Consider the following 21,207-nt stretch of genomic DNA (forward strand, 5'->3'; position numbering starts at 1 on the left):
GAGTTCAAAATGGTTTTTATGCAACAACCAGCTCTGGTTGGACCAAGAAGTTCCAAAACACTTCCCAAAGCCAAACTTGCACGCCCAAAAGGTCATGGTTACTGGTGGTCTGTTGTCAGTCTGATCCACTACAGCTTTCTGGATCCTGGCAAGACCATTACATCCAAGAAGTGTGCTCGGCAGATCGCTGAGCTGCACTGAAAAGGCCCAGTTCTCTCCACAATGTCTGACCGTTCAACCAGTGCTTCAGAAGTTGAAAAAATTGGGCTATGAAGTTTTGCCTCATCCACCGTATTCACCTGACCTCTTGCCAACTACCACCTCTTCAAGCATTTTACAACTTTTTGCAGGGAAAATGCTTCTACAACCAGCAGGAGGTAGAAAATGCTTTCCGAGAGTTCATTGAATCCTGATGCATGGGTTTTTGTGCTACAGGAATAAGCAAACTTGTTCCTCATTGGCAAAAATGTGTTGATCGCGGTGGTTCCTATTTTGATTAATGAAGATGTGTTTGAGTCTAGTTATAATGACTTAAAAATCACAGTCCAAAACCACAATTAACATTTGTACCAGCCTAATAGATATATATTGTTCAGTTGCTCAGTTGTGTCTAGCTCTTTGTGACCCCATGGACTGCAGCACATCAGGCCTCCCTGTCCTTCACCATCTCCTGGAGCTTTCTCAAAAACTCATGTCCATTGAGTTGGTGATGGAATCCATTCATCTCGTCCTCTGTCGTCCCCTTCTCCTCCTGCCTTTCAGTCTTTCAAAAAAAGGATTTATTTTAAATCTCTGCAGTGGGGTTGAGAAGAAAGAACACTTATGTATTAAGAAACCTGGATTCTGAATCAGCATTGCCTTTGATTAAACCAGTTGGTAATAAATTTCACTAACATTTTGTTTATTCACCAGTACATTTTACAAGTTAATATCAGTTCAGTTGCTCAGTCGTGTCTGACTCTTTGCGACCCCGTGGACTGCAGCACGCCAGGCCTCCCTGTCCATCACCAACTCCCGCAGTTGACTCAAACTCAATGTCCATTGAGTTGGTGATGCCATCCAACTATCTCTTCCTCTGTCGTCCCCTTCTCCAGTCTTTAATTTTTCCCAGCATCAGGATATGTGTACATATATTTAATTCATTGACCCAACCATCATAAAAAATTTTGCTTCTTTCCATATCAGCCGTATTTTTTATCTCAATCCCTCCACTGAGGAATTGTGACCACTATCTTTAGCTTCAGAAAAAGCTTTGCTTGTCTCTTCATCTTCCTTTACTGCAGATTCTTTTACTTCTCTCTTTGCCAGCACTTTGGCTGTTCTAAATTGCTAGTCTGATGGGATGACATGAACCTTGACCCTCAAACCACCCTACCCATGTCAGTTCATGGTTATCACTAGCACTGAGTTCTACCCCCCTAAATTTTAGGCACCCCTTTGCATCCTGGGGCTTCCCAGGTGGTGACACTGCTGCTGCTAAGTTGCTTCAGTCGTGTCCGACTCTGTGCGACCCCAGAGATGGCAGCCCACCAGGCTGCCCTGTCCCTGGGATTCTCCAGGCAATAACACTGGAGTTGGTTGCCATTTTCTTCTCCAGTGCATGAAAGTGAAAAGTGAATGTGAAGTCGCTCAGTCGTGTCTGACTCCTAGCAACCCCATTGCCTGCAGCCTACCAAGCTCCTCTGTCCATGGGATTTTCCAGGCAAAGAGTACTAGAGTGGGGTGCCATTGCCTTCTCTGCAGGTGGTGCTAGTGGTTAACTCACCTGCCAATGCAGGAGATGTAAGAGACTTAGGTTCGGCCCCTGGGTTAGGAAGATACCCTGGAGGAAGGTATGGCAGCCCATTCAGTATTCTTGCCTGGAGAACCCCTTGGACAGAGGACTTTGGCAGGCTATAGTCAATGAAGTTGCAAAGAGTTGGACATGACTGATAGATTTTAACACACAGCATAGCATGCCGCATCCTGAGTCTCAGATTAATCCCTTCTTTCCCTGTCATGTAACTATGATCCTATCTCCTGACTTGGATCAGGGTTCGTTGTCCACTCTTAACAGTTACTATTTTCTTTGCCCACCGAGTGACTGGTATGAAGAGTCCAAAATGTGATATTCATAGCTTTATGTTTAGTGGTGACTTTACTGTGACCCCTGATAGAACTGTCTTCACTACTGTACCCCCAGAAGCAGAACCTAGAAGATCCTGGGTATTGAGCATTTTCAGGCTTACTCCCCCAACCCAGGTTTCAAGAGTTCCCCATTTTTCTATCTAGACCCTGACTTTGGTAGGAAAACTGTTGAGCTTGAGTTGAGTCTTCTTTGTAGGCTTCTATCTTAGCAATTATATTCTAAGCCTGGTTTTCTGCTGCTGCAGAAGAAAGAGGCTAAACACTGCCAAGGAGAACTTCTGACTTGCACAGCGTATTTTGATTTGATGTCTACTTAAACTGAGTTTATCATTTATAAGACTTCTAAAACTTTTTGTTTGTTTTAAAAAAAACCCATGTCACTCTGTAAACTGTATTATTACCAATAGTAATTTCCACATAAGCATTATCTGGTGACTCAGATGGCAAAGAATCTACCTGCAATGCAGGAGACCCGGCTTCCATTCCTGGGTCAGGAAGATCCCCTGGAAAAGGGAATGTCTACCCACTCCAGTATTCTTGCCTGGAGAATTCTGCAGGGAGCCAGCCTGAGGAACTCTACCCGTGGCAAAGGTCATGAGGAAGGAGGCTCAGCATACGCAAAGGCGGGATCGAGCCTCAGGAGTCCCCCTGGAAATTCTCGAGCATCTACCCCCAAAACCAGAGTCTGCCTACTTTACTGCTTTGTGCTCTCACCTACACCTCTGACTTTATGGGGGGCTGTCTCCCACCACCATCTCTCTCCTGAATAGGTTCTTCCGGCCACATGTGATTGTTCAGAGCCTCCCAACTGTGAGAGGCATAAGATGTTCTAAACTGTCTACAGATTCCTTTGAGCAGTTAAAAGATTGATTAGAAATTGTATTGGTGAAGGGTTTTTCACTTGTTGGGCCAATGTTTGCTGCTAAGTTTCCATATCCCTTACCTGCTGTGTCCCTGGCAGTGTATTGATTAATATAATTGGTGTAAGTAGTAGCTTTAATGTTTGTAACCTTGGACCCTTGAGTTAATTCTTTTTATTGTTATGGCCCACCACACCTTTGCCCTGTAGTAATGCAACTTTATCTAATGCTTTTGGAGGGTGGTGCCTGACTAATTACCTTTAGAGAAAAATAAGTTTTCTGAAGAAAGGGTCTTAAAATGTTAACAGGCCTCTGGGCCAGAAGATGATGCAAATCACCTAAACTTTTGCATATGATAAGTTTGCAGGAAGAAAGCCTGGCTTGCTGCCTGACTCTACCCCTTCCCCCATTATCCTCTATGCATAACGTAAGGTATAAAAACTACTTTGGAAAATAAAGTGCGGGCCTTGTTCACCGAAACTTGGTCTCCCCATGTCGTTCTTTCTCTCACCTTCTGGCTGAATTATTCAGCCTCTTTTCTCCACTGAACTTCCTCACTGAGCTATCCTTATTTAACCACTCTTTATATCCTTAATTAACATTTAATTAAGCAATTGTTTCCTGATCCTCGCCGACACGGTCGCTGCTTTGAATTCCCTGGATCCACCGGGGCTGGACCCCTGCAGAATTCCATGGACAAACGAGCCTGGCAGGCTATAGTCCATGGGTTGCAAAGAGTTGGACATGACTGAGTATCTAACACTTTCACAGTGTACTGTCCATAAATGAATACTTTTTATCTTCTGCACATACCTCACTGGTTGTACGATTCTTATAAATTGTAATGTTGCCAAATGCTAGGATCTCTCAGTGTTGCACATGTCATCAGGAGTGAGATTGTTATTGCTAGTTATCAATGAGTTAGCCAGTTCCCACGTCTTATCGTGCAGGTCTGCTTTTTAGAGCCAGTTCTGGTGCAGCCTATTTCAGTATATTCTCAGAAAACAGAGCCTGAGATAAGGATCAGAAAGCAGTAATTTATTTTGAGCAATCCTAGGGTACAGGAGTAGGGAACAGGAAAGGATGAAACAGGAAGCGAGAAAAGTTAGTACATGTATTACGAAGCTAATGAGCACATGGAACCTAAGTCCACTGGGACCCAGTAAGAAGCCATGTATAATATACTCACAAATGACCACCTGCACGATGGGAGGGGGCTCCTATTCAACATTCTGCTAGATTATGCTTGTGTGAGATGCGTTCCTTCAGCAGTTGCATGCAGTGGTGTTAAAGAAGCTCTTGTGTAGAAAGTGAGAGATCTGTACTATCCAATTGTAACTGCAGAAGCTCCTTGGCACAGCAAAAGCTAGTGAGCAAAATAGGTTTAAAAAGGTAGGAGATAGGACATAGAGGTGTGAAATATACAAGACCCCTCCCTTTTTCCTCATTTCATTTTGTAGTAATTATGAATGAAATTTTTGATGACCTCTGAGGTTACTAAGGAGAAGGCAATGGCACCCCACTCCAGTACTCTTGCTTGGAAAATCCCATGGACGGAGGAGCCTGTTTGGGCTGCAGTCCATGGGGTCACGAAGAGTCAGACATGACTGACTTTCAGTTTCACTTTTCACTTTCATGCATTGGAGAAGGAAATGGCAACAACTCCAGTGTTCTTGCCTGGAGAATCCCAGGGACGGGGGAAGCTGGTGGGCTGCCGTCTCTGGGGTCACACAGAGTCGGACACGACTGAAGTGACTTAGGAGCAGCAGCAGAGGTTACTAAATAAGGTTAAACTTTATTTTTTAAAATTCTCATTTGTTCATTATGTTTATTCTGGTGTGTGTGTGTCTGTGTGTGTGTGTGTGTGTGTGTGTTGTGTGTGCTGGCCTTAATCTGGCATTTTATAAGCTATCCATAAATGTTTTCTGATCTTTGCTTGTCTCTTCGTATTTAAGAATGAGCAATAGATCAAAGAAATCACTGGGAACGCTCTGTACCTGTACAGGATTTGTTAACTATCTGGCTTTGATTTTTATGCTGAGTGCGTATTACTAGATAGGACTCAAGGGAGTTATACGTGCCAGAATGAGAAATGATTTACTTTGATGTGTTACACTGATTTTAGGTACTTTATTTCTCCCTGGACAATTTTTCAATTTCTTTACAAAAGAACTCTAATTCTGGGAGTTGGTGGGTGGGGGTGGAAAATGGGGGTAGGTAGAATGTAGAAACCACAGTGTTAACAGTCTGGCTACAGATTTTTCTGTTTCTAACTTTTTCTACACCAGGATCCAATCCAGGTTCATAGATTGCATTTAGTTGTCACATCTTCTTAGTCTCTTTTAGTCTTAGATAATTAATCTTTTAATCTTAGCATTTAGGTGTTACACCCTTCAGTTCAGTCACTCAGTCGTGTCTGACACTTTGCGACCCCATGAACCGAAACACGCCAGGCCTCCCTGTCCATCACCAACTCCGAGTCCACCCAAACCCATGTCCATTGAGTCGGTGATACCATCCAACCATCTCACCCTCTCATCCCCTTCTCCTACTGTCTTCAATATTTTCCAGCATCGGGGTCTTTTCCAATGAGTCAGCTCTTTGCATCAGGTGGCCAAAGTATTGGAGTTTCAGCTTTAACATCAGTCCTTCCAATGAACACCCAGGACTGATCTCCTTTAGGATAGACTGGTTGCATCTCCTTAAAATCCAAGGGACTCTCAAGAGTTTTCTCCAACACCTCAGTTCAAAAGCATCAATTCTTCAGCACTCAGCTTTATAGTCCAGCTCTCACATCCATACATGACTACTGGAAAAACCATAGCCTTGACTAGACGGATCTTTGTTGACAAAGTAATGTCTCTGCTTTTGAATATGCTGTCTAGTTTGGTCATAACTTTTCTTCCAAGGAGTAAGTGTCTTTTAATTTCGTGTCTGCAGTCACCATCTGCAGTGATTTCAGAGCCCAGAAAAATAAAGTCAGCCACTGTTTCCACTGTTGCCCCATGTATTTGCCATGAAGTGATCGGTCTGGATGCCATGATGTTAGTTTTCTGAATGTTGAGCTTTAAGCCAACTTATTCACTCTCCTCTTTCACTTTCATCAAGAGGCTCTTTAGTTCTTCTTCACTTTCTGCCATAAGGGTGGTATCATTTGCATACCTGAGGTTATTGATATTTCTCCTGGCAGTTTTGATTCCAGCTTGTGCTTCCTCCAGCCCAATGTTTCTCATGATGTACTCTGCATATAAGTTAAATAAGCAGGGTGACAATATACAGCCTTGATGTACTCCTTTTCCTGTTTAAACCCAGCCTGTTGTTCCATGTCCAGTTCTAACTGTTGCTTCCTGACCTGCATACAGGTTTCTCAAGAGGCAGGTCAGATGGTCTGGTATTCCCATCTCTCTCAGAATTTTCCACAGTTTATTGTGATCCACACAATCAAAGGCTTTGGCATAGTCAATAAAGCAGAAATAGATGTTTTTCTGGAACTCTCTTTTTTGATTACTTAAAATTATGTATATATTATTAAACATATGCATTCTAATACTAATGAAATAAAAATTGATGTAATACTATTAATTTCAAACAAGTAGAATGAAAAACAAAAAGTAAAATGTGATAAACATTTCTATGGGTAGAAGTAACTGACCAAGAATTAACACATAAAAATTGTGATATTTTAATGTACTCTTGGAAACTGATAGTCAAGCAAACAAAAATTAGTATGAAACTTGGATTATTTGAGAAAACAAGTTTCATCCGTTGAATTCTGTAGCTCCATATAGAGTATATACATTCTTTTAAAGAGCACACACATGAAACATTTGATAAGATTGACCTTGTGCAGGGTCACAAATGAAATCTCAATGAATTCTAAAGTATTTATAGAAACATCTCTGACTTCATTAAAATTTAAAAAATAATTAAAAGGGAATGTCTTATCTGAAAATGCTGTAATTTGAAAAGATGGCATCACTCCAATATTCATAGCAGTATTTAGCAAAGACAAGCAACCTAAATGTCCACTGGAGGATGAATGGATAAAGAAGATGTGGTGTGTGCATGCACACCCACACATACACACATAAATATAGTGGAATATTGCTCAGCCATAAGTGCATGCATGCTCAGTCATATCCTACTCTTTGTGACCCCATCCATCTGTAGCCTGCCACGTTCCTTAGTCCATGGAATTTTCCAGGCAAGAATATTGGAGTCGGTTGCGATTTCCTACTCCAAGGGATCTTCCCAACCCAGGGGTTGAATCTAAGTCTCCTGAATTGGCAGCCAGATTCTCTTACCACTGAGCCACCTGGAAAGCCCCACTCAACCATGAAAAGAATGAAATAATGCCATTTGCAACAATATGGATGGACCTCGAGATTATTGTACTAGGTGAAGTAAGTCAGATAAATATCATTTGATATTGTTTATATGTGGACTCTAAAAAATAATAAAAATTTATTTACAAAACAGAAACAGATTCACATAGAAAACAAATCTATGGTTACCAAAGTAGAAGTGGGGGAAAGGATAAATTAGGATTTGGGGATTAGCAGATACAAACTACAAGCTGCTATATATAAAATAGATAACAACAAGGTCCTACTATATAGCACAGGGAGCTGTATTCAATATCTTGTAATAAACTAATGGAAAAGAATATATATATATATATCACTTTGCTGTACACCAGAAATTAACATTGTAAATCAACTGTATGTCAATAAATTTTTTTATTTAGAAAGGCATGTTTAGACTGTTCAGAGATGAAAGTGCAGGTAAGAATGGGTTGGGGTGGGAAGTTGACTATAAAAAGAACCGTTAGAAATTCTAGAAATCAGAAATATATTCATTGATTGTATGAACTAAAATGGAACTGAATGGATGAAGAGAAGAATGAGTATGATAAGTTGTAGACAGAATTAGTGAATTTTCTGTTTTTCTGACTGAATCTTAACAGATAGAGCCTCTAGCTTTCACATCAGAGCTCTCCTGATTATCTATGGTGCTTTTAAAGTTCTTGTGTTTCTAATTGTTTTCCTGGCCATACTTACCCATTCTGTGCTACATTGTAGTATTTGTGATCTGATTCAATGTGTTTGCCTTCCTTTTTATTTCATTCTTTCTTGGGTCATGTAACCTGCATGTCCTCATTATGACTGATCAACCCAGCTCCAAAGCTCAACTTCTCTGACCTTGAATTTCTGGTTAATTTTTACCAGTTAATCTGTCTTTTGTGAGTCTTGTTTCTTTGCCAGTCACTTTCACTCATGGTCATCCATGACTCTGGGATTCTAGATTTTTTGTTTTTACAAATGACAAATTGACCTTTCATACCTTCTCTAAGCCAAGAAAGAGTCAATAGAAAAGCACCACAATAGAAAAGGAGTTCAGTACGTACAAAAAAGAGACTTGAATGGATAAAAAACAACAAAACCACTATACAAAAAAATGGGTGATCGTATTAATAGAGATTTGCCAGTTAAATCAATAAAATACTGTATTTCCATTTATTTTGGATTGTTTGATTTAATATCCATCATAGAGGAGACACCAATTATCTGGTCACTCTAGTGCTGGTTTGATGGATGTTTGAACAGATTGGTGATGGGTTCAGAGATGAAGGCTTATGTGGGCTTTTAGGGGAGGAAAACTTTCCTTCTCTTCCAGGTTCATTGTCTGATCTAATAATTAAATTTATGTAAGACAGATAAACAGGGAAAAACATTTAATTTTGTATATACGAGAGCCCATAAAAATATGAGACTCAAAGAAATGACCAGACAGGCAGATATTATACCTTTTAGACAAAGAAATAATACCTTAATGAAGAATTGACAAGGTAAAGGGGTTTGCCCTTGGCATAGCAAATTCATGAAAAAGTAACAAGTTTTGTTTAAATAAGTCTTAGCCCTAAATTCCTTATCTCTGTTGATAAGGATGCCTTCCACTCTCCTGGAATAGAGGGTAGCCTCACAGGGCAATTTATTTCCTGCTATCAGTGGGGACAGAGGAAAGTCAGAGTATCCTTATACCAGTTTTCTCCTAAGTAACTTTACTTTCCTAAGTATTTAATTCAAAGTAACATGCCAAAGTGGCATAGTTTGGGATGGCATATTCGGCTCACCTTCAGGTCCAACATAATGGATTTCCCATAACCTAGACTGAGCTAGCTATTACGTAGAAAATCTAGTCTATTCTACCATACATTTGGACATTAAAGAAGAAAGTCATCATTTTTGGTTGATGTAAGAGGAAGATGAAATTTGAATTGGGTTTTGAGAGATAGGCAGGATTTGAAAAGTTGAAAAAGAGAAAACATTATTCTGGGCATCATTCCAGAAATAAAAGGCAGTATGAATATTTACATGGAAGGTGAATATGAAATGTTTGGAGGCACAGCGAGTAGATCAGTCTGGCTAGAGGAAATGAAGTTGAGGCATACAGTTCAGTTCAGTTCAGTCGCTCAGTCATGTCAGATACAAGACAGGGCCAAAAAGGTAAGAGATAAGGCTAGAGGGCAGGTGTAGAAAGCCTTGTAATCAGTCTGGATTTTATATAACAGATGATAGGATAAACTAGTTAAAACCAGAAATTAAAAGAAATTAGGAAGATTATCTTTTTTTCTTTTTCTGGCTGCACTGAGTCTACTGCATGCAGGCTTTCTCTAGTTGAGTCATACAGGGGCTTTATGCCTGGGACAGGTGAGATCTTACTCCCAGATGAGGGATCGAACACACATCCCTCACATTGGAAGGCAGATTCTTAACCCCTGGACCACCAGGGAGTTCCCAGGAAGAGTAATCTAAAAGAACATTTGAGATTACTTAAGGGCTAGACTTTCTCCATCTCTTGTTTTTTTTCTTCCTCCATTTCCCTACTCCACTTTCAGTTAAAATTCAGTCTCAAAATAATTTTTTATTGAATTATAATTAAAATAGATAAATAAATTATTAGTTTCAAGTGTGAAAAAAAAAAAAAAAGAAGTGACCACCAGGGGTGCTGCAGACCCGAGGGGACCTAACTTTTATTCATCTTTGTCAGGAGCTCTATCTACTACCACTTCTATGAACTTCATTTTAAAAACAAGCTGTGCCTTTTATTTGGCTTCCCAGGTGACACAGTGGTAAAGAATCTGCCTGCCAATGCAGAAGGTACAGGTTCATTCCCTGGATCAGGAAAATCCCCTGGAGAACGAAATGGCCACCCACTCCAGTATTCTTGCTTAGGAAATCCCATGGTCAGAGGAGCCTGGCGGACTACAGTCCATTGGATCACAGAGTCATACATAACTGAGCACCCACACATGCCTCTATTCACCTGAATTTTATTATGATGCTGGGCCCAAGGATGCAAAAACCTTTGGGATGTTAATGAATGAAAAATTTGAAGTACTATTGTCTGTCATACCAGTTTTCAATTTATTGTTTCAACTCCAAATTCAGCTTTGTGATACAGACGTATTGTGTTTTGCTTTATTATTTATTTATTAATCTGTTTGCTGTAGGTTTGTCATGCTACTACTAAGTCACTTCAGTCGTGTCAGACTCTGTGCGACCCCATAGACGGCAGCCCACCAGGCTCCCCCGTCCCTGGGATTCTCCAGGCAAGAAAACTGGAGTGGGTTGCCAGTTCCTTCTCCAATGCATGAAAGTGAAAAGTGAAAGTGAAGTCGCTCAGTTGTCATGCTGCTGCTGCTGCTGCTAAGTCGCTTCAGTCGTGTCCGACTCTGTGCGACCGCATAGACGGCAGCCCACCAGGCTCCCCCATCCCTAGGATTCTCCAGGCAAGAACACTGGAGTGGGTTGCCATTTCCTTCTCCAAAGCATGAAAGTGAAAAGTGAAAGTGAAGTCGCTCAGTTGTCATAAATGCCCTTAATTATGTTGAATATGCTCCATTGCTCAGTTGTGTCTGACTCTTTTTGCTACCCCATGGACTGTAGCCTGCCAGGCTCCTCTGCTCATGGGATTTTCTCAGCATGAGTACTGAAGTAGGTTGCCATTCCTTCTTCTAGTGGATCTTCCTGACCCAGGGTTCCAACCCGTGTGTCCTGTGTCTCCTGCACTGCAGGCTGATTCTTTATCCCTGAATCACTGGGGAAGCCCCTGTGTTGAAATATGTTTCCTCTGTACCCACTTTGATGAGAGTTTTTGTCATGAAGAGATACTGAATTTTATCAAATTGGTGATATTTGTGTGATTTTTATCTTGCCTTTTGTTACTGTAGTGTATCACATTGATTGACTTTCATATGTTGAGCCATCTTTGTAATCTTAGAATAAATCCAAATTGATCATGGTGTGTGATTTTTTTAATGTATAATTGAGTTCAGTGTACTAATTTTTTTGTTAGCTAATATTTTAAAAGGATTTTTGCATCAATATTCATCAAAGATATTCACCTGTAATTTTCTTTTTTGTTGTAAGTTCAGTTCAGTTCAGTCGCTCAGTCGTGTCCGACTCTTTGCAACCCTATGAATCCCAGCAGGCCTCCCTGTCCATCACCAACTCCCAGAGTTCACTCAGACTCACGTCCATCGAGTCAGTGATGACATCCAGCCATCTCATCCTCTGTCATCCCCTTCTCCTCCTGCCCCCAATCCCTCCCAGCATCAGAGTCTTTTCCAATGAGTCAACTCTGCATGAGGTGACCAAAGTACTGGAGTTTCAGCTTCAGCATCATTCCTTCCAAAGAAATCCCAGGGCTGATCTCCTTCAGAATGGACTGGCTGGATCTCCTTGCAGTCCAAGGGACTCTTAAGAGTCTTCTCCAACACCACAGTTCAAAAGCATCAATTTTTCGGCCCTCAGCCTTCTTCACAGTCCAACTCTCACATCCATACATGATACAGGAAAAACCATAGCCTTGACTAGACGGACCTTTGTTGGCAAAGTAATGTCTCTGCTTTTCAATATGCTATCTAGGTTGGACATAACTTTCCTTCCAAGGAGTAAGTGTCTTTTAATTTCATGGCTGCAGCACCATCTGCAGTGATTTTGGAGCCCCCCCCAAAATAAAATTATACATAAATCAGTATTTTAAAAAGTAGAATTAATTACTGAAAGATTTATGAAATTAGAATTTTAAATTGACTATAATCCACCTTATATTTTTAGGTACCATTTTTCTTTGGTTTGATGAACAGAACTGATCATTTCAAGAGGAATATTTAAGTGTTTATCAAGAAATACACAGGATTTTCATCCTTAGAGTTGAGTGGATTAACTAACACAATATATTCAATCAAGATTAAAATTTTGGGTAAAACAGGAAGACACAGTTCTTGTCAAATATGGAGGAAAATCTGGTCACAACTTGATCCATAGTGGTTGAATTAAATGGAATAACACTATCTATCATGTCTGCTAGCCTGAGATCTCACAGTCTACTTCCTCTTTTTCTTCTTTCCTGTCTTAACAAACTTTTGATAGCAAAGCAAGCAACCTTTTATGAGAAGGAAAATAACAGTTGTCATACAGGCCAGCAGGAACCCAGTCATATCCAGGGAGTGGTACTGGAAGCAGTTGAGGTAGTCAGCTGGCCACAGGTGCTTGGCTCCTTTGTGGCACATGACAAACTCAATCCAGAAGACTGCTCGGTCTAGGAGCTTCATAGGCTGATCACGTAGAATGGTTGATAACCTCATCACATTCTCTGTATACCTAAAGGAAAACCAAAGAGACATTAATTTATACAACAAACCAGAAAAGATAAATGTGTGAAATTTTCATGCAGATGGTATAAATGAATGCCACATAAAGGAAAGAAAATATATTATTTTCCTTAGGGACAATTATAGAGAGCTTATGGGCTAGAATTTATTAAATGAATAGAATTTCAAGCTAAGAGAGAAAAGATGGGGAAGGAGAAACATTGAAGCCTAAAGAGTAGAATTAGTTAAGTCCCTAAGGCAAAGAAAGAGAAAGAAGAGAAGAAATAAATACATGATTTGAGTGTTCAAAGCTGGAATCATCCAGTAAAGAATTTTTAATAAGTTTTAAAATGCTGTCATAACCCAGAGATACCTGGTATATCTATGATGAGGTTCAGAGATACATTCAGGCAGGGATGAGGAGGAGTAGCCCAGAAATTGATGATGATCTTTTATTAGTGAAGTAACAGTTAAAAGTGTGGCAGTGAATTGCCTTGGTTTGAATCCTGACTCTGACACTTATTTGCTGCCTGTTTTTCATTCTTCCTAGTTCACAGTTTTTTATTGTGAAATGGAATGAATGGAAATAGTACCTTATCTGATTATTTTGAAGAATAATGTATTGATTCTTAGAGGCATTCCTAACATAAAGTAAGCTCTCAGCAAATGTTTGCTAATATTGTTTTCCTTGTTAGTTATTTTAGAATCTGGAGAAGGCTCAACATTTCACTTTCAGGCTTTGCAGTTACATTTATTTCTACAGTTGAAATGATGATGGACTAACAGTCAAGAAAGAAGGAGGAATAAAGAAATTCAGGAGCTCTGAATCACAAAGTGCTACAAAATGGCACTGTAGCGATAATTATTGAGGTAACTTCTCTCCCTGTTCTGTACAAAACATATGGGGAGCACTGGGTTTTTGAGAAAAGGTCAGTAATCCAGACACATTTTTGTTATACTCTAGGGAAAGACTATAATGAAAAAGTTACTTAGTATGTGCCAAAAGACTTAGTACACCTTGTAGAGTTTCATAAACATTCAGTATATATCTGGTAATAAATTATTTTCATTTTTGGACAGCAACTTTACAATACTAAAGATTAAGAAATATATAAAGATACTAGAGAGATGTACTTTTACATAAAAACCACCAAATGAAGCCTATAGCTCTTAAAAAAGAAGAAACTGTGATTCTTATGGTACTCATTTATTGTATTTGTGCTAAAATAAAAATAATACTACTTTTAAAACAAAATTGTCCACTGTCACTGTGCTATTATTATCAATATATTCTCAAAATGTTTTCTTTCCAAAGTTACCATGAAGCAAAAGGGGGAAGATATATACATCATAGTTATGATATTAATAATAATAATATTGAAATTAATGCATATCCTGAAATAATTTGGAAATCTAATATTCCTGGTTTAAGAAAATTTGGCTTTTCTACAGGAATGTCCCAATGTATATCTTCTAAATCAATTACATTATGATTTTACATTCTTCTAAATAACATAACAACCAAAAGAACTAAGAATATACCTATATTTATAAGTGATTCCTCTCATTCTAATGAGTAACTCTTCCAAAATTGTTCCACTATCCCTAAACCTGAGATAAACCTTTTCCCTAAAAACCACAGAGAAAAAACTCAATGTGACACTCAAAATGGTTACTGATGACTGTTTTAAAAGTGTTGAACAATCTTACTCCTCATTGTGTTTATATGAAGACTCATTTGTCTTCATATGAGAACTTCTCTAGGAAGAGTAGAAAAACAAAACTATACTTAAAAAGGATTATTAATGACTTGCTTCAAAGCATTGAGCAAATCTGTCCTTAACATTTTCCAAGTCCAATCTGACGGCTGCTCCCTTGGCCTTCATATGAGTGATGTTATCATGTTGATCAGCAAACAAAGGAAGGCCCACCATAGGGATCCCATGGTAGATCACCTTGTAAATGCCACTGGTTGTACCACGAGTTATGAAAGCTTTGGTTTTTGGATGGCCTAGGGTTGAGTGAATTTCAGTAGAATTATTAACTTTAAGTCTTAGAAATAAAATGAAAAATGGATATTATAAGGCACTGAAAGAAGCAGTGTCTTTTAGATAACAGATGATGATACATGGGAAACTGCATTTAAACTGCTTTCAGAACTCAGAGCAAGAATCCATTAAGTCTGCTGAAGAGGTAAGTGAAGACTTTCTGAAAAGAGTGCTTCGTCACTTTAATTCCAGAAGTGAATCCAAGATTGGCAGGTGAAGAAATGGAAAGAACAGTCTGGATAAAAGGAAGCACATGAACAAAAAAAACAGGGAAGGGCATGTCAGAAATATTCTCTCTTAAAGAAATACTGAAGCTATTTATTCAGATAAGAAGGGAGTCAAGGCAACAGGAAGCATAATTGTAGTGGGAATGCAAGCAGAGGGAGGAAAAACCAAATTTTATCATGAAATGTGACATGGAATGCCCACATTTTATGTACTTATTACTGTTTCTATGCAGCCATGACCTTTCACACATAATGGCATAGACAAATGAGATTTTCAATGACAAGTATAAATATTTGAGAAATCATTAGGTGGTCTTCACTCTAGTGCAAAAACAGTCACAGATTACTAATAACTTGCAATTTACTTTATTTCATATACTAGCTCTCAAATTTAATAGTTACTGGTTTATTTCTTTTTGACTGTTATAGAAGGGAGCTAACTTATATTCACTTAATATAACTCATTATTTCATTAGAGTTTTTATTTTTTTATTTACAGAAAGGAAAGTGCATACAATCATGCATGCAATGAGAAATATTTTTACAAATTGATGTAATTGTGTTCAATTCTTTGTGACTCCATGGACTGTAGCCCACCAGGCTCCTCTCTCCATGGGTTTCTCCCAGCAAGAATACTGGAGTGGGTTGCCATTTCCTTCTCCAGGGGATCTTCTTGACCCAGGGATCGAATCCAGGTCTTCTGCACTGCAGGCAGATTCTTTACCATCTGAGCTATAGGGAAGTCTCTAATTTATCAATAATCAATTTAACTTATGCTGCGTAGGAAGTATAAGTTCTTTGAGATTGCAAATTGTTAAGCCCTACTTCCAACAAATATGGCAACTGGTAGTATCTTACATGAATCCAGAGTATTAGCACTATTACTAGTTTCAAAATTATTTGAATTTAGAAAAGAAAACCATGTTACTACTTTTAAATATCAATAAGGCTGTTGAAAAAGTTCCAAAATGATGTTGCTAAAATTTATTGAATCAGTCCTGAACATTTTGACAATGAGGCACAAAGCATTGACAGCACTGATTAATGTGGTTTGCTTGCCCAGAATCAAAATAAGATAACCAACTTTGATTCCCAAGCAATTCCTTTAACGGTATTTTAATTTACTAGCATTTGACTTCTACTTGTCATGTGAATGTAAAATAACTCTAAGTTCTCAGCAAAAAATTAGTGTAGGTGCTTAGAAGAAGACTATAATATCAGATAGCAAACTAAAAAGTAGTTCACAAATTTCCAAAACGATATTTAACATAGTAGAAGATAACAGCCAAGGGTATTTTACATAGTAGAAAATAGATTACTACTATATTTTATGGAGGAGGAAGCAACTGAATCTTTTCCATGCCAGTCTTCCTCATACTTGACATCTTCTTACAGCCTCTTTTCCTTCCTCAATTTGGAGGAGAAACAGAGTCCACTAGGAGTCAGACTTTACAATGGGCAGGGTTCATTCTAAGGGCAGGACCCCATCTTCACACTTTGGTCTTTGATCTGACAGGGCCCAGTCAAACAGGGATGTTGATGTTTCTCTTTCTCTAAATCACTGTGGCTGGTTGGATGTCTGGAGGCAGTTTGGGGGGCCCTGACCATCCTTTCTCTATCTAGGTAGTTCCCTTGAAAAGCACACTGAATAGCACACTAAAATTTAGAGGAAATAAAAGGGGCCAGGATTACCTCGCAAGTATACATTGCATGGCACATTTCAGGCTTTTATCAAAATTAACATTATTGTGCTACTATGCTTACTGGATCATCAAAAAAGCAAGAGAGTTCCAGAAAAACATCTATTTCTGCTTTATGGACTATGTCAATGCCTTTGACTGGATTACACTAAATTGAGGAAAATTCTGAAAGAGATGGGAATACCAGACCACCTGACCTGCCTCTTGAGAAACCTGTATGCAGGTCAGGAAGCAACAGCTAGAACTGGACATGGAACAACAGACTGGTTCCAAATAGGAAAAGGAGTACATCAAGGCTGTATATTGTCACCCTGCTTATTTAACTTATATGCAGAGTACATCATGAGAAATGCTGGGCTGGAGGAAGACAAACTGAAATCAAGATTGCCGGACGAAATATCAATAACCTCAGGTATGCAGATGGTACCACCCTTATGGCAGAAAGTGAAGAGGAACTAAAGAGCCTCTTGATGAAAGTGAAAGAAGAGAGTGAAAAAGTTGGCTTAAAGCTCAACATTCAGAAAACTAAGATCATGGCATCCGGTCCCATCACTTCATGGCAAATACATGGGGAAACAGTGGAAACAGTGGCTGACTTTATTTTTCCGGGCTCTGAAATCACTGTAGATGGTGATTGCAGACATGAAATTAAAAGACACTACTCCTTGGAAGGAAAGTTATGACAACCTAGACAGCATATTCAAAAGCAGAGACATTACTTTGTCAACAAAGGTCCGTCTAGTCAAGGCTATGGTTTTTCCAGTAGTCGTGTATGGATGTGAGAGTTGGACTATAAAGAAAGCTGAGTGCTGAAGAATTGATGCTTTTTTTTAATTTAATTTAATTTTATTTTTAAACTTTACATAATTGTATTAGTTTTGCCAAATATCAAAATGAATCTGCCACAGGTATACATGTGTTCCCCATCCTGAACCCTCCGCCCTCCTCCCTCCTCATACCATCCCTCTGGGAATTTATGCTTTTGAACTGTGGTGTTGGAGAACACTCTTAAACACCAATACAGTATACTAACGCATATATATGGAATTTAGAAAGATGGTAACAATAACCCTGTGTACGAGACAGCAAAAGAGACACCAATGTATAGATCAGTCTTATGGACTCTGTGGAGAGGGAGAGGGTGGGGAGATTTGGGAGAATAGCATTGAAACATGTATAATATCATGTATGAAACGAGTCGCCAGTCCAGGTTCGATGCACGGTACTGGATGCTTGGGGCTGGTGTACTGGGACGACCCAGAGGGAGGGTAGGGGAGGGAGGAGGGAGGAGGGTTCAGGATGGGGAACGCGGGTATGTATACTTGTGGCGGATTCATTTCGATATTTGGCAAAACTAATACAATATTGTAAAGTTTAAAAAAAAAAAAAAAAAAAAGAGTCCCTTGGACTGCAAGGAGATCCAACCAGTCCATCCTAAAGGAAATTAGTACTGGGTGTTCATTGGAAGGACTGATGTTGAAGCTGAAACTCCAATAGTTTGGCCACCTGATACAAAGAGCTGACTCATTTGAAAAGACCCCGATGTTGGGAAATATTGAAGGCGGGAGGACAAGGGGATGACAGACGATGAGATAGTTGGATGGCATCACCAACTCAATGGACATGGGTTTGGGTGGACTCTGGGAGTTGGTGATGGACAGGGAGGCCTGGCGTGCTGCAGTTCATGGGGTCACAAAGAGTCAGACATGACTGAGCGACTGAACTGACTGACTGATGTTTACTGTTAAAATTTAACTCCTGAGAACATCTGTATGTGTACTGTATCCTCTGGAGTCCTTCAAGGTAAAGGAGTAAATAACAGGGCATAATTTGGCAATTTCTGTACCTGCCCACACTACTATTATAATACCAGAATTCACAATGCATCTCTTAAATATACTTCTTTCTTATCACAATACTACTTCAAAATTCTCATCAATCAAAGGCACGCTGTGCTACTTTAGCACCTGCTGTGTATATTTTGGTTTTTATATATATATATGAGGGGCTTCCATGCTGGCTCAATGGTAAAGAATCCGCTTGCAATGCAGGAGACACAGTTCACTTCCTGGGTTGGGAAGATCCTGTGGAGAAGAAAATGGCAGTCCACTTTATTATTCTTGCCTGGGAAATCCAACAAACATAGAAGCCTGGCAGGCTACAGTCCATGGGGCCACAAAAGAGTTGGATACAACTTAGTGACTAAGCAATAGCAACAACATAAATATTTGAGATAAGCTGAAGCTATTAAAATGGTTTATCTTTCTTACAGAAGATGTCTAAAATCTGACCTTTTATAGAGTGTAACCAAGTTATTAAATATTTATTTATGTATTTATTTTAATTAGAGGCTAATTACTTTACAATATTGTATTGGTTTTGCCATACATCAACATGAATCCACCACGGGTGTACAACGTGTTCCCAATCCTGAACCCCCCTCCCACTTCCCTCCCCATAAAGAAAAACACCAACTTATTAAATGTTAATAGTTGCCCACTGGTTAAGTTACTGTGCATACCTTTTGTGGAATCTGGGCAAGGGCTGATGCAATAATATTAGCTCTTTCTTCTGACGTGTTAGAAGTTTTCTTCTAACAATTGACCCCAAAGAAAACACCACAATACCATTTTCTCCAGAGGTCTGCACAAGCTCTTTAATTTCCCGTGAAAAAAGCATTTGCTCCATCACAAAAGAGCAACAGCATACGAAACATTTGTTGAAGGATGACTACAAACAGTTAAAGAGAAAATCTGATATTTTGAGGAATTATTAGAGTTGCGGCTGTTTTTCAAAATATTGTGGTAAAATACATATAAAGCTTACCACCTTAATTACTCCTAAGTGTATAGCTTAGTAAAGTATATTCATATTCTGCAACCAATCTCCAGAACTTTCTCATCTGGCAAAAGTGGTAGTCTATGTCCATTAAGAAACTCTATTTTCTTCTTTCCCCAGCCCCTGGCAACCTTCATTCTTCTCTATGTTTCTACTAATTTTACTAGTCTGGATACCTCATATCAGTTGAGTTTTACAGTATTTGTTTTTTTTTGTGATTTACTTATTTCACTCATGTAAGATTCTTCATTGTGACAAATGTCAAAATTTTCTTTTAAAACCTGAGTAATATTTCATTGTTTGTAGATACCACATTTTGTTTATGGATTTATCTGTTGATGGACACTTTGGTTGCTTCAGCCTCTTGGCTGTTGTGAATAGTGCTTTTGTGAATGTGGTGTGCAAATAGATCTTGGGATCCTAATATCAATTCCTTTGGATACATGCCCAGAAGAGGAATTTATGGACTTTAATTATATTTTCAAATTTTTGAAGAATATCCAAATTGTCTTCAGTAATAGCTGTCTTTTAAGACTTCACTCCTTAGGTCCTTGAGAAGGATATGTGTGATTTGAAGACAGTTTTTTCTATTAGGTATATTTGTGGGAATGTTTGTGTGTGTGTGTGTGTGTAAGCAAGAAATGAGATAAAGCCAGTACACATAGTAATGAGGGGATAATATAAGCTTAACACGATTATGCTTAGACTCTTTATCAGTAATGTTATCAATTACTAACATAGATTCTTAGCAGGAGGGATGACCACAGGATCTTAAGTCACCTTTAATTCTCTCTCTCTCTTTTTTTTTAGAACATTCTAAAGCCTTTATTAGTATCAGGTAGATTATTTCATTATAACACTTGTTAACTTTGAGACAGCCATTGAAATAACTTACTGGCAGTTACCTAAGGCCCCTAGGAGCAAAATCTCAGTTTGGGGTTGGGTAGATAAATATCATGTGATTAATGTGCCCCAATTAAAGGGGCAAAGCTACTGTATAGTAGGTCTCCGTACATATCTTAAGTACACAGGTGCCTTGCAAACCTGAAATGCACAAGACCTCCTTTTATATAGTTTGATATTTATAATACATGAATACAACTGAGTTTCTCTGGTGGCATTTGCCACTGGAAGTTGAAGCATTTAAAAAGGTTTGTCATTATGTAATGATGGTGCCTAAAACCTCTATTTTTATGGTATTTTTGTGAATTGCTAGGTTTTACACATGTTTTCAAACATACAATTCAAACACCTTTTAATTCTAATGACATTAATTATAGAAAATTGTAAAAGTAAATTCAGAGTACTAAAATAAGCAAATGAAATACCTTTTCCAGCTTCGAATTTTCAAATTAGGAATGTCTCTTCCGAACACTCAGACATTTTTTTTTTCTTTTTAGGGATGGGAGGGGGCAAAATTGAGAGGATTAGTCTAAAGAAAAGCCATCTTTTCAATGTAATCTTTACAAAATGACATACACCTCTATATTTGAGCATATAAACCTTGTATAGGAGAATTTTAAACATTTCAAAGTTAAATCTAAAACATTCAAGCATGACATCATAAAAATATTCAAAATAACTTGATTTGGGTTACTATATAATTCCATAAAGCTAAAGTTACATTTAGGTATAAACCTTCGGTAAATATGGCAACAGCAACCATCAAAAGCATATTTGCCAGCAGTTTCCCATACCTCTGTATAAAATAGTATTCCAAAGAAGCACGACCTAGCAGAATTACCCATT

At 38.7% G+C, this 21,207-nt stretch overlaps 1 pseudogene; it reads right to left on the reverse strand.

The window, feature by feature from the left end:
- Positions 1–12,151: 12,151 nt before the first annotated feature.
- LOC102278018 (UDP-glucuronosyltransferase 2B15 pseudogene) lies at positions 12,152–16,305 on the reverse strand (annotated as a pseudogene).
- Positions 16,306–21,207: the final 4,902 nt, after the last annotated feature.

This window comes from Bos mutus, chromosome 6 (genome assembly GCF_027580195.1).
Source record: "Bos mutus isolate GX-2022 chromosome 6, NWIPB_WYAK_1.1, whole genome shotgun sequence".
NCBI lineage: Eukaryota > Metazoa > Chordata > Mammalia > Artiodactyla > Bovidae > Bos > Bos mutus.